Here is a 16,867-nt window from a genome sequence, read left to right on the forward strand (position 1 = left end):
CCACTACGGGGCCACTGTGGCGTAACTAAATAAATGGCACATTCTGTTAATGTAGGAAGTGAATAGTTTCCCGATCGTACTGGTTAATACTGGTTTAGAAAGTGTACAAGATCTGTAACGTGATTACTTATTCATTTACGCTTTTTTTTAACTAGAAAGTATTAATTAATCACTTGCGATAGCAGAATGCTAAAAGCACTTAACCTAATATGACTACCGATCTCGACTTGTTTATTATTTTAGTTGTAGCACGTATTGTTAAAACTTACTATTCCTATGTGTTTATTAATAATTAGATAAAAGATATTGTTTATGTTGTGTATTATATATTTAGTATTGATAATGCCGCATCTAGGCCTTTTATATGGACATTCAAACATGTTATTGAAATAAGATACGGTAGCAACCTCCTTGAAGAAAATATAAACCTCTTCTATATAGTGTCATTTAAATATTTACGATAAAAATTTAAGAAAAGAATATTTTGAATTCAGAATGATGTGGGCTATAACAGCTAGAAGAACATCTTGAACTAGTTTTATTAAAAACATCGCTACATAAAGTAATATGTATTGTATTACGACATACACACACTTGACCACTGGTTATTTCTGTACTACTCTAGATTCCGAATTTCTAGAATGATGACTAGAATTTATAATATAATAATAATATAGCGGATTATTGGTCAAATAAAAAGCGGTAATAACTTCTAATGGCTGAAAAGATATATGACGGCGACCACGGGGTCGGAGCTACGTATGCTGGTCCCATAAGGTTAGAACAGTGCTTGATACTAGAGTAACCTGAGTAATACACGTCACAGCTACAAACTTTCAAAAAAGGATTGCGATCTTAGTAGTGAAAAATACGGCACAAGGCGGAGTATATTTTCCACCAAACCATCTGATTTACCCTTGACTGTTAAGATCATAATAAGGATACTAATACGATATATCAAACCTATAGGTTGCAATTACATGTAATAATATGTTGCTAAAACATACATGTAGAGCGTGAATAGATCAAATCGTCATTTCAAGTCTTTGTAATAACAGTAAATGAGAGTCATTATGTAAAATGATACGATATAAATACAGGTGTAATTGCTAAAGAACAATGCCAGTGTTTCCTCAATCCTTGAAGAAGACGAACTGCTTTATGCATTAAATTTTTTATAAAATATTTACTTTTTTTTAATTTAAAAGCTCAGACAGAATTTTATCAAACCATTAATTTTAAACATGAAATGCGAGTCGTCCGTACATTAATAAGAATCTTTGACATATATATATATAGTTTCCAGACAATTATAACTTAGGAGTCTTTAAGACAAGAATGGGTTTCTTCTAGGCAAGCATGTACGTCCAGCATAGCATCGTAAACCTTGTCATCGCTTCATTTCAGGCGAAATAGGTTAAAAGTTACGCCTATAAAGGATAAAAAAAACTAAACCATTACATACCATAATACCAAACAATAACCATCAAATTACTATTTGCTATATCTTTGCTTTTTTGCAGTTGATGAATATTTTTTCATTATATTCATAATTTCAGCCGTAAGATGTAAACTGTTGGACACTGGCCTTTTAGTTTTACAATAGGGCTGGTTGATCACAGTCTGCATCCATGGCCCTCCGATGACCTTAATCAAGATCTCCCATCCACTTTTTGGAGGACGTCATACGTTGCACCAGATTCAGAACCATAAGATTTCGGCGACCAACTGTTCTGCACATTATATGACCCGCTCACTACTATTTCAACTTGCTAATTCGCTGGAATATATCGATTGTTTTCGTTCGTCTTTGATTCCCTTCATTCTTGATATCGTGCAGAAATCTTGAGCATTACGCTCAGTTACTTTATAAAGCATCTATCTAAGTTACTTAAGCACTAGACGGCGAAGCAATTTGTTAAAACAAATGAGGTTCGCGCTGAGTTTTTTAAAGGAGTTATTGAGCCTAGTTGTTGCAAAGGTCTAAGCTAGGCGCCATAAGCACTCTGCAACTTAAAATCAGGTGGATTATTACCTAAGGATGTATTTGTTCTTTCTTTAAGTCGTAGGTCATAGAGAACATATTTGTTTCTTCTTAGCGTGGAAGCTGACCGTGGTAGCGTATATTTACAATTATACACATAACTATTTACAATTTATGACCCGAACGCAATGACAGCGACCACGTTACTGATGGCGCCCGAATTCAAATCTGCGTTCGAATTTAAATTCGAACGCGCGTTAATAATTTGATTCAAAAGTTTAGTTTATGGCTGTAGTGGCCAGCAATACGGAGCGCAAACGCTATATCTGCTATATTATATCAATTTAATTTAACAAGTATGTTAATAAAAATTATTCATAAAAAAGTAAAAGTGCATAAAGTTTCTGGTCAATATTTTAATCAATAATTTATATGTCGTACGTTATCTATGTGGGTGTGTATCTAAAATATTTTTAAGCTGTAGTTTATTAGCGAGGTTTGCAGTCCGTGTCACAAGGACTGGCAGGTCACAGGTAATCCTTGGTCCAAATTGCTTGATCTGACGGGTTTCTGTACAACTTGTATATACTACTATCGACTTTAATGGAAGTACTTCCGAACCGCTTTTTCACTACGTTTACTACGGCAGGCGTGCCATGAATCGTTTCCACACTGCTGACATATAACTATGTTCTCAATAATCTTTCTAAAACAATTGTAAAATATATGTAGATCCAAAAAATAAGAAATTGTTCTTTTACACAGGGTAACTGGTTATAGATTTAAAAGATTTAAAAGGGTGAATGTATAACTGATTTGTCAGCAAAAAGCTTAAAAGCGTTTAAATCTATTTTGAATCAACCTGTATATTGATCACTGTAAAAAAAGTTACATTAATTTTTTACAAGGAAATAATAAATAAAACATTTCTTTCATAGACAGAGTAAATTAACACATTTCTGTCAAATATTTGACACAAAAAGACACATTATTCCTTTATCATAATCTCAACCACAATACATCCACAGCTGGACATAGGTCTCCCCCAGAATTCTAAGCCGCTTCGGCTTGCATCCAACGTCTTCTGATGACTTTAACAAGGTCTCCTGTAGGTGGACGTTGTATGCTGCTCATACTGGTCTGTGGTTTATGTCATGTTTTGCGTGCTCTGTGGTTTGCCCACTGCCATTTCGCTACGCTATGTCGGTTATTTTCGTTCGTCTACAAATCTCTTTATTCCTGCTTCGATCAAAATCCTTTAAAGAATTGTTATAATAACGATTTTTAAAACTACCATAAATTTAAATCTTGTTTGCGCTTAAATAAAGATTTTTTTAAAAAAAACAGAGTACATGTAACGGAAAGAGTGATTAGTGACAAATGAATAATATATATAAATATATTCAAGTAGATTTACTAGAAATCCACTTAAGTGATAAAAGGTAGATGTTTTGGTAAAAAAAAATATAAACTACTTTCTATTTGAAAGTAAAGAAAGCGTTAATATTTCAAACTCTAATCAAACTGTTACACTTTAACTTTGCGGTCCTTGGTTGTGGATTTTGTTTGTATTTAAGAATTAAAAATCACATCTTACGTGATTTGAAAGTGGAGTGTGTTTTTTGGAAACCATTGTACATATTTCTTACTTCTTCGACGAGGAAAGGTTATTATTGATATACAGGATGATTCGTTATAAGTGTAAATGTTTTATAATTATAAAAGTTCGTTTGGTGCCAAATAATTAATTATGGTACCTTAGCCTTAGCCAAAACTCAATGGTTACAAAAATGAAAGAATAAACTTTTTCATATTTACGGAATATTACATATTAAAATAATTACCGTTTACTTTGCAGATTTCGTACTATTAGAAATTATGTTCTATCGCGTTCTAATATAAGAAGTAAATTGATGTAATATCTTTCAATAATCACTTTATACAGGATGACTAACAACAGTTGTAAAAGCCTTAAGCTTTTTGATGACAAATGCATAACCAATCATCCTGTGTAAAATTAGTAAAGAATTTTTAAGGTTGTCGGAAATCTTTGGATGCAAGTCGCTTTCAACTGATGTTATTGATTACTTATGGGTGAATCGTTTGTCCACCGTAAAGGTCCTAGGGACGAAATGATGATGATAATAATGATTACTATGTTGATGATAATGAATCTATGTAATATAACAATTACAACGGTCTCTATTACAAGATGTTATTTAGATGTATTCAGTATTTACAGCTGTCGCAAAAACATTACGTAAATATTACTGTGATCTAGTTTGAATATGAAACTATATCTATGTATGTATATCGAGATTCGTTTCGAAAATAAAACAAAGTAAGAGATAGAATGACGTACCGTTGCATTACAAGGTTACTTTTTATTGATAGCTAGTTTTAATGCAATTTACAGTTTCCTCGAATAGGAATTGTCGAAGCGCTAAAGGTGCTTTAGGGGTAGGATCCATACAAATAATATTAGCTGATGGATGCCCACTGTAAGAAGTAGACCTCCCCCAAAAATCGTCTCGATGACTGGTCTTCCTCCGCCCGTACCCAGCGACTTCCAGTGGCTTATCTCCGTCGCGTCTACAGACACGTGTTTGCCACATGACAATTACAAAATATTCACATTCCTAACCTTTAATTTTTTACAACAGCGTTGTATACTCGTCTTCAGTATAGCAGGCTCCGGTTTCACAAAATCATTTCCATATAAGTATTAGGCTAAAAGCATGAACATTATTCGAAACCATGACTGAGGGCGCTCAACCTAAATCACGATTTGCAGGATAACGTGATTATATTTGTTTAGTACAAAGCTATAAGCGACATTACATTGTTACGTTTCGATTCACTAATTATTTATTGAAATAAATAGTAATTTATTACAAGCTGTATTAAGTGATTTAATTTAAACTACTAAAGAGGGATTTTTACACACACACACACACGCACATATATATCTAACATATAAAATTCTCGTGTCACGGTGTTCGAACTTGAACTCCTCTGAAACGGCTTGACCGATTTTTACCAAATTTTATATGCGTATTTAGTAGGTCTGAGAATCGGCTACTATCTATTTTTCATACCCCTAAGTGATAAGGGTTGTTCACCCTTAAAATTTTTTTTAATTTTTTTGACGAAATTTTTTGTTTTTATTTTTTTATGATACAACATACAAAAATACATACAACCCTAATTTTTACCCCTCTACGATCAACCTTTATTTTTAAATTGAAAATTAAAAATATTTTTTTTGCAAAACAACGTTTGCGGGATCAGCTAGTATATATATAAATATATATATATATATATATATATATATATATATATATATATATATATATATATATATATATATATATGCCCACTGCAAGTCATGGGACTCCCAAAGATAGCCACGATGACAGGCCGTGCGTTGCCCGCATACAACGGCTTCCCGCGACTTTAATATGTCGTTTGTCCACGTAGTGGGGGGCCTGCCCACGGTTTTACCGGGTCGTGGTCGCCTCTTGAAAACTTTTCGTCCCCAATGGTCGATGTAAATATACAATAGGTATATTAAATATAATACAATGACACGGAATTACGTCTGCGTAAATCTAGAATTGCGACGCAGTTACGCTCACCTTCGTAGTTTAATGGCGACTATATAGACTCCTTAATATAAAAACGATTAATAAAGTAAAATTGTTAAAGAACTAAATCGAAAAAATAAAAGTAGCAGTGTATTTGTGTCACATTAACCAATTACTTTTATAAATTGTTTAGCATCTTAAAAGTTTAGACAGCTATTTATTATTATACTATGTTTACGAGTAACGGAATATAGTTTAAGATTCTAACTGTTCGAATAACACTATCATGGTGTAGTCTTCCATTTCTTTATTCAATTGGGCTAACTTATCTTATCTTTATTTTCGTTGTTATTTTTTAGCAGTACTGATTTACCTCAAAACACTTGGATTAATTTGAGACTAATTTAATTTCAATTAATGCAAAAGGCCTTTGTTTAAATTATTGTGTAAGTGAGATAAAATAAAATTCCTAATCTTGCATGCGTTTTGGACAGCCCTGAAATAGAATGTCCGCTGTACTTGAGTTGTACTGGCTATTTCCGGACGAATGTAGACCTGTTTGGGCGCCTTCCTATTTAGAAAAAACCTTGAAGTGTCGAACGAACTGAGTGAGATAATGTTCAGTTTTGAGTTCGTAAATGTCTTTACAATAATCGTTCGCTAAAATTCAATAATGGAACTTAATAAAATGAAATTCAAATATAAAAGGTAATTATATTCCAGTGTTTATTATTTTAAGTAACAAAGACATAGAATAGTAATTTCACCGTGAACTCAACTCTAAAAGCCTTCGGGCTAACAACACGTACTTCAACAGAAAGTAAGTAAGAAATAGTAATGAATTTATTTTTAAGTAATAATGAAAATTGTGATTTACGAATAATTACAAAGTTCAAATCCTTCTTACATGTAACATCCTTACACTTAAAAACCTTGAATATATTATTTAGCACATATATTTAAAGATATCGACTTAGAAACAGTAAGTATATTATATATATATTATACAGAAATTAATTAAAAAAATCACGGAACTGTTTTAATATTTTTCTTCGTTATTTATTTCAAACAGGCATTAGTTTTGTATAATATAGTACAATGCAGTAATCTACTGATGGTCGTTGGAGCCGTAAGGATTTCGAGTGGCGATTATGAGCGGGTAGACGAGGCGTGGGCAGGCAGCCCACTACGTGGACAAATGACATATTAATGTCCCAGAAAGTCGCTGGTTGCGGTTACGACAAGACCTTTCATCGTGGAGATCTTTGAGAGAGGCCTATACTTTTGACATCTATTGGATAATTTACTGAAGATGAACATAGCATATGTTTTTCTATTGTACACATTCACAGCGATCGCTATAATTATTTTAACATAATAAAAACATTGATAAATGTGGTAAAAATGTAAATAATCAAAAAAGACACTAACAATCTATTTTCAATTAAAAATTAAAATTTTATACCTTCATTACAACGATATTACGACTAAAATTATCCGAAATTGTCCTAAATCACGAATGTTTCGAAATTTAAAAAAAGATTATGAATGCAATGTCCGTTCTTTATTTAAAATAGTGGATATATTTCATTGATGTTCGAATGTTAATTTAGATGTTTTAAATGTTTATTTATGATTTTTTCTTCTGTATTTAATTATAAAAATTGTACGTAATATTATCTGTATATACAATATTTATCGTCTTGGCTCTTGGTAATAACTCGGAAAACTGCAAGCTGCAAGTCTTCCCTATATAATTAAATATTATGATATACGAAATATCATCACAAAACTAGTAAATAGTCTGATAAAGTCATTCTTTCAATACGGTGATAATCCTTAAGTTATGACCAAATAATAGCAATTAAACGAACCGTGGTTCAGCTCAGATTGCTCAGTGATTTTATACGGAGGTCATCTCTCGTCCTGTCACTTTTGTACTATCATGCAAAGCAACGCAGACGACGAGAAAGGAGAAAGGGATGTATCGGCTAATTCGTCACGCTCTTTTCTTTCACGTTCCCCACAACACCTCTCTTTCCTAAGGCGCGGTACAGCAATTTCGATAGAACTATAAGAGCTTGGCAGTTTAGTAATCTCTTGATATAAAAAATGTTTAGACTGGAACTAAGGCTGAGTTACAGAAAACCGGTTTTAGCGAATATATGACATAATAATAGGCAAATAATATTTGTCGTTAACCATAAATGTCACATAAAATAATAGTAATAAAATCAGTATTAATGCTTTATACTAATTTTGCATTGATGTAATAAAAAAAATCCAATTTGATAATAGTTAATTCTAAATATAGCAACACGTTTAGGATTACCCAACTTAAATAAAAAAAGCATACATCATAACATAAAATCTTGCCTTTTAATTGTAATGTTTTTATCGTTTTAAACACAGGTAACTTTTTGTTTAAGTTTTCCTTGTTTGTTGTTATATAAAAAGTTAATTAGTGTCAAAGATGTATTTTAATATTATGTATATATACATATATATTTACATATTTTTATTAGGAAGCTGAGAACGCTTATAATCGACATTTCAATTGATAGTCGACTGCAAGTCATAGACCACCAAGTCATCAAGATGACCGGGTCTGCACTGCCCGAATCCAATGACCTCTCGCGATCTCAATATACTGTCCGTCCATCTAGTGGACAGCTTACCCGCGCCGCGTCTACCGGCTAATGGTCGCCAAATTATTCTCCAACGATTCCACTAGAGATTTGCCCCGCCCGCTGCCAATTCATACGCTAATATTTTTGTAGAATTGTATTCATTTTAATTAAGTAAGAAAAGGACAAATATTTAGCCACTTCCGCACATGCAGTGGTAGTCGTGCAACAAAGTGCACCGCCCACCAGTCCGCTGATAAATGCGTATGCGGCAAACAATGCGAATCACACAACCGCCACCGCCAAATTACTCAACACGTGTTTCATCCCTCCACGGGGCATCTTAAGGAGTTATATTACACCGATTAGACAGAATCTCTTTGTTTGGCACTTTGCTGCACGACTACCACTGCATGTGCGGAAGTGGCTAAATATTTGTCCTTTTCTTACTTAGGATGGACTTCCGCAAGGTAACGCCTGATTCCATTAAATATCATTTTATTACACTTTTTAAATTAACTTCTTATGTTAATTAACATCTTTTTAAAGTATATATTAAAAATATAATAATCATAAACCACGTAAACCTTTTTTTTCTTAACCATCATTAAGTAATAAAAGCATTGCGTGTCTTTCAAACCGTCGGTCATCATTTTGAATAGCAGCTTTTTTTTCTCTCTTTTATTGTCTGTTAATGATGACTAACTTGGAAAAAACTCATCCTGGGTCATGACATCATCAAGTTTTGTAAATTGTTCAATGACTTCTGATCGTTATGTTCGCAATCAACAGAAAATGATGCTGCAAAACACATATCCCTGAGTGACGAGAAACGTGTTTAGTTTTTAACTTTTGATCGAACTGAAGTTAAGAACGAAAGAAACAGGAATAGCCCAACGGATTAACAAGTTAAAATGGCAGCATTCTATCTAGCGCTGAACAGTTGGCTGCGGGGGTCTTAATTTTTTGGAGTGGACAGAGGACTTTGCTAATATCGTCGAAAGACGCTGATGCAAGCCTACCGATCCTATATGAAATATCTAAGAGAGGAGTAAGTTTGGACATAGGTCTACTAGTGGTCGTCTTACGATTGAAATAATTAAAGGTAACTGAAGTACAAAAAAGTCCTTAAAAAGTTATGAATTTTTTAATAATTTTATTACGTAAAGTACTGCAACTGTCAGTAGTGTAATAAAGGCAACGCTTGTCTGTCACGCATTGTACACACGAGACATCTATCCGAGTATAATGAATTCAAACAATGGACGTCTCAAAAAATTAAATCGTTATTACACTATATGTAGTTCTTTAAATAGTCACTGGCACAAAAAAATATAATTTAAAAATAAATTCGAAATTTGCATCTTTGCATGCATTCGATTTTTAAATACTTTTTGTTAATGTTAAGGCGATTTAAATAGATTATTTTGTCAATTGTTTACGATGTAGTGAACTTCAGATTAGACGTTAATCCTTTGGACTACAAAATATGGGGGACTAAAATCTGCGCTAGACCTTATTAAAGTCAAGAATCTAATTAGTCTGAAGTCATCTAAAGCAGAAAAAAGAAATTTATAAATTATAAATAAGTCTGCCTCTATTATGATAAAATTTTGACTAAAATTATTCTTTGGTTGATACCGATGGTTGTAAAAAAGAAACCATTGAACAAACCTTGACTTTTAGTTTTACAAAAAATTTCACTTTGAAGACAGGCACTGTTTAATGTATATATAACACCCGAAACAGTTAACATTCAATTTGTAATCTTAATGTAACAAAAATTCTATTGAAAACTAATTTGAATAATGCAGAATAGAATTCGTAGATAAATTATTTATTTTATTTATTTTTATTAAATCAATGACTTTTGAAAACTAGACGTCTGTCAGAGCAAATATTATACAAAATATACTTATCAAGGTTGAAGACCTGTGTAACTTGGTCGCCAAACCTCGATCATTCTAGAAGCGTTACTGAAGGTTCTTTTATCATTTCTCCCAGCGCTAACACTTTCCGAATTGGTAGGTTGTGATGTTACCCAGGAAATAGCATTCGATCAAGTCGAGGTTTAGTCCGCCCTTAACTCGAAATGCTTATCGGGTATTGAGAGCGCTAGCCGTGGACCTTCAAGCCTTCGTAATCCTTGGATAGAGCCTCCACCTAAGTGATCTACACAGCTTTAAGCTCAAGGAGGACCCCCGTGCTTCTGTGAACCGGGCGTGGACCAGACCGTGATCCACCTTGTGGCCCGGTGTCCCGCATTCGGAAGACTCCGGCACGGCTTCGAGTGCCGGTCTGGCGTTGAAATCAGGGAGGAGACAATAGCCTCCCTGATAGGCGGAGATGACAAACAGGCATTTATATCCCTTTGTAAAGAGATCGCCAAAAGGGCGATAGAAAGAAATAAAGCAAACAGAGTATAAAAAGATAAAAAGATTAAAAATGTAAATAGAAACAAAACTGTGATAGAAAATAATTACAGAATAAGCAACAATGTAAAATAAAAATAAAAATCAAAAAATGTAAAAAGAAAAAGGGAAGAATGATAGACGAACAGAGCAAAAGGGTAAGAAAGTAGAAATGTAGCATGAAAGATAGAATAGAAAACGGACTGAAAGAGAATGTGAAGAATGAAAGAAAAGAGAGGAAATAAAGGATAATGTGAAAAAATTAAATGCTGATAAAGTCCCTATCCCACCACAAATAGGGGTACGAGAGGCCCCCAATAGCGGGGGTCATAAAAAAAAACCTAAGTGATCTAAGAGCTTTACAGCCTCCTAATCTGGTGAAAGCGTAGTCTGTAACTTCGCTACCTTAACAGATACTTTTTGGTTAACCGTTCTCTGTGCCCAGTAACCTATCCCCTTAAATTCGCGAAATCTGTAAATCCCACTTGGGCAGTAACGTAAGTCAGGTTAAAACAAGCTTAAAACTGTACTTAACATGAATTAATCTAATATTTTTAAACATAATCAAATTTTTTGTCAAAAAAAATGTTATCTATGATTCGTTTCTATTGTTTTCTTATATCATGAATGTATTGCTTATACTAAATGATGGGTTAAAAGTGTAAAATATGTAAAAGAGGTGAATAAATAGATTATTTTTTGGCTATTAATGCATGGTGCATCCTAGACAAAAATCTATGGTTTCAGAAATAACTTATACTAGATAATGGGTTAAAAGTGTAAAATTTGTAAAAGAGGTGACTATGTATGTAATTTCTGGCTATTAATGCATGGTGCATCCTAGCCAAAAATCTATAGTTTCAGAAATAATAAGTAGCGTAATGATAATATTATAAACAAAAAGTTTCCCAAATTATGAATATTGCCTATTAAAATTAGTTATTGTTCACTATCTATCCCTGCATAATTTTAACTGCTAGGTGTTATTGACAAGTCGCAATCCAATGTTAAAAAAATAATCAATGTGACATATTTTAAAGTGATCGTTTTATATATGGTTTTTGCTGACCAAAAAGCCATAGATTTGATTCTTTAAATCTTTTACAACTATAACCGTTTTTAAATAGAGTGAAAATAAACAAAGAGAAATTAAAAGTTGTGTGTATCACTGTTTGTCAACAATTTTAACTTGCATTTCCATGAAGACACTAAGTCCGTCACGCGTGCTGCGTGCGATACGCTATTTGGATACAACTATGTGGTAATGCTGTGATATCTGTATTTTAGATAATATTTATTACTTGATCAAAACCTAGATCACAACAGACGATAATGGTACATCACAAGCTGTACCCGTGAATTTTACAACATACATATATAGAAATTATTAATATTATTTTTATATCGGTTTATGAATCGGTCTTCATTTGCAAGTATAATTTGAAATGGTTGTATTACAATTAAAACACGTGAAGTATTATTTTAAAAGAAAGTCGAAAAGCCTTTACGAGAGTACATTAAACACTTTATTCTGTCATAAATTGTGATTATTTATTAAAAAAAAAAACAGAACATGTTTGCGTTCGATTATTTTTTAATAAAAATTGTACATTTTTTATATGTAAATAATTACTTATTTTATATAAGATCGGGGAAGAACTCTTTTTGCAGATAGTATGTAGTTGTAATAAAAACTCTTTAGATATACTATTTATAACTGGCTGGCTATAATTACATTAAAAAATTCAGTTCAAAATGTTGTTCAGAGCTATTTTACGTTTGTTTATCTTTCTGTCAAAATGAGTGAATCTAATGAATATGTTAGATGCATTTTAAAATTTTATTTCAAAAATGGAGAAAATACTACGCAAGACGTCGAAAGAATTTTTTGTGGTTTATACAGTTTACTATCAAATAGTTCATTCATTTATTAAATGATATTACTTTATGTATTTTATTTTAAACCGTTCCTTTTAATAAGGTTAAGCAAGCCGTTAACATTCGGCCATATAAAATAAAAAAAACAGTCTTATTTACTGAAAATTAGCGCTGTAGAGTAAGTAAAGCTGTACTTCAATATATAGAGTATATAAGATATAATTGTCGGTACTCTTATAAAAGATTGTTATTAATTTTAGATTAAGCCAACATTACAAACTTTTTCAGAATCATCAAAATGTGTCATGTAAAAAAACATCTTTGCTATGTCCGCCATGATTTGCAATTTTTTGTTTGCATCGATGAATAAAGATATACTGCATGCCTGTTACTATTTAAAGCCTTATCAACCGCCAATCATGCTAGATAGAAGAGTTGCTGGAATTTCTTCTGCAAATTCTTCTATAAGGGCTAGAGTGGTAGTAATGTTAGTCAAGTAGCCGACTAAGTCGTGGTTTGCTCCTGCGGCGCCATGGAGTCGAAATGACGAACCAGTACTTAGTGTCAACGCAAGCAGAGGTTCTCTCAAAGGGGCCTTTGCATCGAGTCTTTACATGGAAAGTCCGCCTAAGCGATATTAGAGCTTTGAGACTACCCTTTTCGGTGAAACTGTAGTACGTAGCAGCACGAGCTGAAGCTATGTGAAGAGTCCTCGTGCTTCGCTACCTTCTAAGAGGTTTTAGGTAAATCACCCTTTTGTGCCCTACTGCTTCTAATCCACGGAATCTGCAAATGCCTTTAGGGCAGCAGTGTAAGCCAGGTAAAAAAATTGGGGCTTCCCTTGGACGTCCTTCAAAGCTTTTAATCGGGGTGTCCATGAAAAGAAAGCCCTGGGACGCAAGAGCCTTTGTTGGGGATCTCTGAATGGGCTTTCAGTTGAAATGTCATAATACGATTATGCTGAGATGATATTGCGCAGAATATTAAATTTATTATAAAACTACGCGTCACAGCACAATTATGGCCAAGATTTATCATCAGCTGAACGACTTTAACGACTTCTCTTTTTAAATAAAAACAAAATACAATTATGTCTAAAAATTGCTTCCTTTGCCTGACGATTTGTAATATGTAAAAATCTTACAATAAGAACGAACTAAATTGCAACTGAGAAAAATCTTGTATAATTCCTAGAAAATGGTGAACCTTACATGCACTGGTAACAGTTTAATCACCTAATGCATAATTTATTGATATATTTTTGCTATAACTAAATGAAATGTTGTTATTCAAAGCATTTTTTTTTAATTTCGGCAAAATGACAACGTAAAATGTCACTACACTTTATTTACATCGTAAAAGAAAATGTTAAAGATAATCTTTCAAAACCAAAAATTACAAATTTCTTATTAAGAATTTATATAACAATTATAATGTATATTAAATCTCTAAAAAACGATCTTCTAGGCCGCGTTATTTATTAATATGTTCATAAAAAATAAACCGTTGACAATTTATATGTTAAACAGCTAAAAATGAACGTAAAATGAAAATTAAAGTTATTAGAAAATGTTAAACATAAAGTAAAAAATATGTTTATAAACATAAAAAAATACTGGGTAAAACTAGCTTACCTGTGTTCTATTTAACTCCAAATAATATAACAGAAAGTTTTAAAAACTAACTAAAATTATTTGTACAATTTTACTGTAGATAGTCATTTTAACTCTTTTTATTTACAGATAAATATTAAGAATTAATCACAAGTCACGACGCAACAGAAAATGGCGCAGATATTTAAATTTCGAACACAGCGGTTAGTGCGGTGAGCAGCGCGACCGGAGTACGAATGCTAGGTTAGGTTAGTTTCATTGTCGCGTAAAATGGTTGCGTAAATGGAAAAAAAAATAAAACAAACGATAGCCTTGATTTCCTTCCAAATAAGAACTAGCTGACGCTATGATTATTTTAGATTTTATGATAACATATTTCTAATAACTTTTATATAATACCGTTCGTAATTTCATTGTCAAATCCGCTTTTAGTTTACAGCTTTCTATCAAATTATCTTCGTAATCAATGTTGTTTATAAATTTCCTTACATATTTTAGTATTCTCGTTTAGTCAAAATTCTATTTTCAAAAATTATCGTTAATTTATTAAACATAATTTAACAAAAAATATTGTATATCTTAATTAAATTTATAAAGTTCCATTTATTAAATATAACGAATTATTTCATTAAAACAAACTAATATATTTATGATTATATACATATATTACATATATGATATATTCATGATTATATACATGACTTTTCCGTTACAACATTTTTTGGGAATATTTTTTTATATTCTTTTTTTTCTGACACATCAACCATTTTTTATAGTCTACCATTTTAAATATTTACGTCTACACCGGTTTGATCATATTTTGTTTATAATAACTTTTAAATATAATTTAAAATACATTGAATTTATTGCCTTTGTAGCAATGTGGCTCTCTAAGTCATCATTTCAACAGATGAAGCCCACAGCAAAATATATGTCTCTCCCAATGATCGCCACGAAGATCGGTCTTGCGTTGCCCCGACTTCCCGCGACTTAACTATGTTCTTTAATTATTAAAATAAATTACAAATATTCTAGAATATTCTAATAACTTCCACAATATATGTAAGTATTAAATTGGGTGACTATATATCTCATTTGTCAGCAAAAAGCTTAAATTTTGACGATCGCTGAGAAAAAAAGGCATATAACTTCTGGCAGTATAGTCTGCAAAAATATATATTAAACAATAATTAATATTAATGTGAAGTCATAAGAACTTTATAAACTATTTTTCTTACTTATATTATTACGTTATTTATTATTGACCATTTTTATTTTTGGATAGGGTGTATCATAAATTAGTTGACAGCAAATGAACTGTACATTCACCCTTAAAAAGATTTTACACCTAATCATTCTGTATATTTCTAAGTTCGTACTTTCTTACTGCCTTGTAACTGTTTATCACCAATAAAGTAAATAAATAAATATGAAACTCGGATTACGAACATTTTACGGGTATTAATAGTAATTAGTAATAATATCTCCAATTGGAGATCAAAATAATATTTTAAAATTCGGATTTCAAAGAAGTTCAGCCCTAAAGTGGTATTAGCAGTAATACCAGTTATATTATTTTATTTTATTTTTTCTGGTCAAATACAATACATCACTATTGATCGCAGTTTACGTTTCGCTGCTCTAACTATTACAGACGTTATAATAAATAGTTAAATTAATGTCAGACGTTGCAATTGCAGGAATTACTGTTAAGGTGTTTTACGTAATGTCACTCGTCTAGTTTGTTATGAGACCGGGTTGATTTCACCTGTTCAAAAAGCCGTGACGTTATGCAGGAAATTATATCGATTAGTAAAGAGGTTTCACCGGTTTTTTTATATAGAACGTGACAAGATAAACAAACCGTTTATAAGACAGGCAAGGAGGTTTGTTATATAATTTAATGCAAAATATGCCCGTTGCATTGAAACATGAGAAGGTATATATGTATTAATATAAAAATTATTTTATCACTTAACCCGACTCTTATATTGCAGCACAGTCTGAAATTATACTTATTAAATACGGGATCGAGAATATGTAAAATATGATAAAAATGTGTATACTCATTACCGTCTCATCACAAATCGATGTTTTTTGTAATAGTTTATCAAATTTTAAACACCCCTTTTTAAAATAGTATGCGGACATAAACGTACCAGAGAATATTATGTAAATGTATTCCTTGATTTTGTTTTGATTTTTGCCAAAAGGTTTTATATAATTGTTATTAAATTTACTGATTATGATTTTTTCGTGACGATGACTTTAGATACTCTGATGTGTATACAAAATAATTTTTATATGGTATTTTATATGCTAACTTTTGTTGCGCCATAATTTAGGGAGAACTTAAAAATTAAAAAAATAAATAAATAAACAGTGCCGTCAAACACAGCAGCTAGATTTGCCGCTAAATTTATTTAATATATTTCCCTTCGTTTTTAACTACAAAAACGGATTCCAATATGATTTTTTGTAGACATTAGAACTGCCTCAAGTTCAAAAAGTAATCTATCTCATCACCTTTATTCATGATTTACCATTACATCTCAAAAATCCTTTATTAAAAACACAGGGTATATAAGATATATTTTTTAGGAAAATTAGGTGAGGTTGGAAAAGCCGAGGAAAAAGGAGCATGTGCGCCGCCGCCGCAAGTGTTGAAGGACTAATGGAACGGAGCGGACGATAACCCCCCCCACGTATCGCAGCATGCTTACCTAAGGCACGGTACAGCGGTTTCGGTAGCTGTAGTAATGGTAGC

At 32.1% G+C, this 16,867-nt stretch overlaps 1 protein-coding gene across 1 annotated transcript in view; it reads right to left on the bottom strand.

Moving 5' to 3' along the window:
• The window catches only part of LOC137927014 (uncharacterized), a 28,733-nt gene extending 14,432 nt beyond the window's left edge, over positions 1–14,301 (bottom strand). Inside the window, exon 1 of the mRNA XM_068770781.1 lies at positions 14,122–14,301. The gene's annotated coding sequence lies outside the window, so the exon portion shown is untranslated. The remainder of the gene's footprint in view (positions 1–14,121) is intronic.
• Positions 14,302–16,867: the final 2,566 nt, after the last annotated feature.

Source organism: Battus philenor, unplaced genomic scaffold (genome assembly GCF_028537555.1).
Source record: "Battus philenor isolate CCGP_79_NKW_IND1 unplaced genomic scaffold, ilBatPhil1.0.hap1 SCAF_3, whole genome shotgun sequence".
In the NCBI taxonomy this organism is placed as follows: Eukaryota; Metazoa; Arthropoda; class Insecta; order Lepidoptera; family Papilionidae; genus Battus; species Battus philenor.